Raw genomic sequence first — 5,301 nt, 5'->3', positions numbered from 1 at the left:
TGTTGTGAGCTGAGGGGGGGCTCCTCAAGTGGCAGTCGAGGGGCATTTACAGAGGCGCCACTGTGCCCCTGGCAAAAAAAAAGTGTTCAGCGACCGCTTACTTCGCGTAATGGACGAGCCACCCCTGCCGCCAGGAGATCCAGGAAGCCGGGAGGGAAGGGGCCACTCTGGAATCCGTTGGTTTATAGAGCTCCAAGGGAACTCGAAGGGGCATCCAGTCCAACCCCCTTCCTCCAGGCAGGGACAACAACAACAACAACAACAACAACAATGTTCTTTCTGACCATTCGGCCAAGAAGCAGGAATATTGCATTCAAATCACCCCTGACAGATGGCCATCCAGCCTCTGCTTCAAAGCTTCCAAAGAAGGAGCCTCCACCACACTCCCTCCGGGGCAGAGAGTTCCACTGCTGAACGGCTCTCTCAGCCATGAAGTTCTTCCTCATGTTCAGGTGGAATCTCCTCTCTTGTAGTTTGAAGCCTTTGCTCCATTGCGTCCTAGTCTCCAAGGAAGCAGAAAACAAGCTTGGTCCCTCCTCCTCCCTGTGGCTTCCCCTCACATATTTATACATGGCTATCATGTCTCCTCTCATCCTTCTCTTCTTCAGGCTAAACATGCCCAGCTCCTTCAGCCGCTCCTCATAGGGCTTGTTCTCCAGACCCTTGATCATTTTAGTCGCCCTCCTCTGGACACATTCCAGCTTGTCAATATCTCTCTTGAATTGTGGTGCCCAGAATTGGACACAATTCGTGTAGAGTTTGGTCCAGATCCATCAGTGTTTGAGTCCACAGTGCTCTCTGGATGTGGGTGAACTACAACTCCCAAGCTCAACGTGAATGCCCACCACACCCTTCCAGTATTTTCTGTTGGTCATGGGAGAAATGTGTGCCAAGTTTGGTTCAATTCCATCCTTGGTGGGGTTCAGAATGCTCTTTGATTGTAGGTGAACTATAAATCCCAGAAACTACAGCTCCCAAATGACAAAATCATTTTTTTGAGTGAAGTACCTACATTGGGTTGTTAGGTGTCTTGTGTCCAAATTTGGTGTCAATTCCCCCAGTGGTTTTTGAGTTCTGTTAATCCCACAAACAAACATTACATTTTTATTTATATAGATGTGTTGTGTTGTATGCTTGAGGCCAAACCCAGAACTCCCTGCCTTCAAACTGATCTGACCTGCAGCAGGGAGTTCCACAGTTCTCCAATGCCCCGCTTGGGCCAACCACATGAGCGTGGCCACAGCAGCAGCTGCAACTCAGAAGCCTTCTCATTTCTTTGCTTTTCCCCCTTCCTAACATTGTAACTAATCACCCCAATAAAAAGTATCAGTTAGTTGTAACTTTTCCCTTTCCATAGTGTTACTTTGTGTCCTTTTACTGCCTCAAACCTCTTTTTCCATCAATCTTTCTTCTCCCGGGCTACAGATGCCTGTCAGTCCTCCTGGGATGCAAGGGGGCTGTCCAGACTTGGAACCGGTGCTTGGCTGCTGTGTCGGTCTGGATGAGGGCTAACAAATTGAAACTGAATCCAGACAAGACAGAGGTCCTACTGGTCAGTTGCAAGGCCGAACAGGGCATAGGGGGACAGCCTGTGTTGGATGGGGTCACACTCCCCCTGAAGGCGCAGTTGGCAGCTTGGGAGTGATCCTGGACTCATCGCTGAGCCCGTACCTTGGGAAGTCTGATCTGGCCACAGTGGTCCACGCTCTTGTTACATCCCGTATAGACTACTGCAACACGCTCTACATGGGGTTGCCTTTGAAGACTGTTTGGAAACTTCAACTAGTCCAGCGGATGGCAGCTAGATTTCTCACTGGAGCACCATACAGAGAGCATACCACTCCTCTGTTATGTCAGCTCCACTTGCTGCCGATTCAGTTCTGAGCACAATTCAAAGTGCTGGTTTTGCCCTATAAAACCCTATACGGCTCCAGCCCAGCGTACCTGTCCGAACAAAGCCCTATGAGGAGCGGCTTAAGGAGCTGGGCATGTTTAGCCTGAAGAAGAGAAGGCTGAGAGGGGATATGATAGCCATGTATAAATATGTGAGAGGAAGCCACAGGGAGGAGGAGGGAGCAGATCAGGGGTCTGGAGAACAAGCCCTATGAGGAGCGGCTTAAGGAGCTGGGCATGTTTAGCTTGAAGAAGAGAAGGCTGAGAGGAGACATGATGAGGGCCATGTATAAATATGTGAGAGGAAGACACAGGGAGGAGGAGGGAGCAAGCTTGTTTTCTGCTTCCCTGGAGACTAGGACGCAAGGGAACCATGGCTTCAAACTACAAGAGAAGAGATTCCATCTGAACATGAGGAAGAACTTCCTGACTGTGAGAGCCGTTCAGCAGTGGAACTCTCTGCCCCGGAGGGAGTGTGGTGGAGGCTCCTTCTTTGGAGGCTTTTAAGCAGAGGCTGGATGGCCATCTGTCTAGGGTGATTTGAGTGCAATATTCCTGCTTCTTGGCAGAAAGGGGTTGGACTGGATGGCCCATGAGGTCTCTTCCAACTCTTTGATTCTATGATTCTATGATTCTATGTCCCGCTAGGAAGTTAAGATCTTCTGGAGGGGCCCTGCTCTCGGCCCCGCCCTTGTCACAAATGAGGTTGATGGGAACGAGGGACAGGGCCTTCTCAGTGGTGGCCCCCCGCCTGTGGAATTCACTCCCCAGGGAAATTAGATCATCATCATCCCTCCTCTCTTTCAGAAGGAAATTAAAAACATGGATATGGGACCAGGCATTTGGATAACCTGGCAGACTGACAATGGACAATGATGACTAAAGCTTTGGAAACAGACTATGATAAGCGGAATGAATTTATTTATTAATTTATTTATTATTTAGAAGATTTCTATACCGGCCTTCTCAACCTCGGCGAGGGACTCAGGTCAGTTTACAGTGCATATCAAATACAATCATATAAAACAACAATTACAGGTCAATACATATTAAAATAGTACAACTCAGTACAATAAAAACATCATCATTACATCATTACAATATGCCAAATCGTCAATCCAGTCATAGTCAAAATCATATTCATAGTCACAGTTCATCATAGGACTTAATTACGGACTTGGCAAAACGATGGCCACCAGGCCGGTATTTTATTGTATTTTTATTGTATTAATGTAAGGTTTTAACTGTTATAATTCATTTTTACTATGTATTTTACTTTGTGAATTGTAGGCATCAACGTATGCTGGTTGGAAGCCACCCTGAGTCCCCCTTGGGGGGTTGAGAAGGGCGGGGTAGAAATACCTGAAATAAATAAATAAATAAATTCCCTTAAACCGCGGATACGGAAAACACCTCGGGGCTCCGTATCCGCGGGTCAACGGATCACTTCAAAATTTGTGTCATTCTTCTCCTGGGAGAATTATAAGACTAATAGCTATCTCGGTTTTGCTCCGCTATCCCCTCCACCCCTCAGCCAGCATTCTCCAGGAATAACCTTTTTTGTCTCTGAAACCCCACCCTGGAGCCCAGCTGTTTTTCCAAAGATGATACCACGTTGCTACCATTTTGTGGATGTCCAAGGAGCCTGCTGATGTTGGGAAACTGTCACAGTCAACCCATAGGATCCTCAAGGTGTTGGCGGGCCGCCTTGGTCCTTGGAGTAGAGGGATCTGTAGTTCTCTCAGTGGATCTTGATCTCCAATGCTGGCAGCCAGCTCATAAGAACTCCATGGACTCTGGGACACCTTTCCCAACTTCCCTTGCACTTTACAACTTTTATCAATTTCCTTCAACTTTCAAGAACTTTTGACAACTTTTTGGAACTTTGTCCCAAACTCCATGAACTCCCCTTGGAGTTCCCCATGATTATGAACTCTCTCTCCTTTGGACTCTGGTGGGTGGGATGGTGTATATGAAATTCCTTTTACTTCATTATCCCTTACGTATCTCCCCTGGACCTTATAAATGCACAGCAGAGGAGCACCAGTAGCCCAAAGTGGTAAGAGAACAACAACACACAGATCAATGTATTGTTGAAGGCTTTCACTGGGTTGCTGTAAGTTTTCTGGGTTGTACAGCCATGTTCCAGAAGCATTCTCTCCTGATGTTTTGCCTGTATCTATGGCAGGCATCCTCAGAGGTTGTGAGTTCTGCGGAAACTAGGCAAGTGAGGTTTATATATCTGTGGAATGATGTCCCGGGTGCAAGAAAGAACCCTTGTCTGCTTGAGGTAAGTGTGAATGTTGCAGTTGGCCATCTTGATTAGCATGTAATGGCCTTGTAGCTTCGAAGCTACAAGGGGGGGGGGGGGGGGGGTTGGACTGAATGGCCATTTGGTCTCCTCCAACTGCTATTCTATGATTCCATGACTACCTTGGAGAGCATTGGGCTCTTCTTCCTTGGAAGCCTTGGCATGGGTGTTAGGTGGGCATTTCTCTGGAGTGCTTTCTCTGTACAGATGACCTCTGGGGGCCCTTCCAGCTTCAGGATCCTTTGGCCAGGCTCTCCTACGCATGATGCTCTGGCTGCGCATAGGCATTCTCTGTGCATGGACAGGGGGGAAGGTCTGCATAGGGCAGTGGTATTCTACCTTCCTCATGCTGAAATCATGGAGGAATTCAAAAGGGTCTGGCCCTGAAGGAGATACCCTTGTGGACCCACCAAAAAGGGCTCACTACAATGGTGAGCAAGAGAAGCCACAATGTAAAAGATTTTTCCCTAAGTTCCCAAAAGAATCTCACCAAAGTTGAAGGAAGCGCCACCGAGATGATTTTATTGTGATTCAGCTGAAAAGGATGCAAAGCATCAATATTTTGCCAAGCTAAGCATAACATGTACACAAATAAAGGCCTTTTTATACATAAAACAGAGCTGCCAGGCTTGAATCTCCCATTCCCCGCCCCTCTGCCAGCTCGATGATGATTGGCTGGTGCTCTTCAGCTGGAAGGAGGCTTGGCCTCCTCCTGAGCGCCTGGGCCAATCGCTGGGCTTCTGCTGCCTCGGCATCCTGACGAATCAGGAGAGAGGGAGGCGGGACGAGAGGGAAACAATAGATTCTTGAGAGGATTATGGAGATTTTGAGATGTCCAAGTGACCAGCGAGTCCCAAGGGCCTGTGAGCCAGTCTGGTTATCGTCACTGAGTGGCTGCAATAAACATTGATGTTTGGCGATCCTGCCAAAATCCAGATTTTTCCAGTGCTGAGAGACAAAAACAATGAGGGAATTTTGGCTGTGGTTGTTGCAATCCAGAGCAGGGAACGAGGCCCTAAGATAACTATCCACCACACTTGACTGTAAAAAACAATCCTTTTTTATTGAAGAAAAATGGTTACAAAATAAAGGAAAAA

The sequence above is a fragment of the Anolis sagrei genome, chromosome 2 (genome assembly GCF_037176765.1).
Source record: "Anolis sagrei isolate rAnoSag1 chromosome 2, rAnoSag1.mat, whole genome shotgun sequence".
Lineage (NCBI taxonomy): Eukaryota > Metazoa > Chordata > Lepidosauria > Squamata > Dactyloidae > Anolis > Anolis sagrei.
This window is presented reverse-complemented; position numbering follows the sequence as displayed.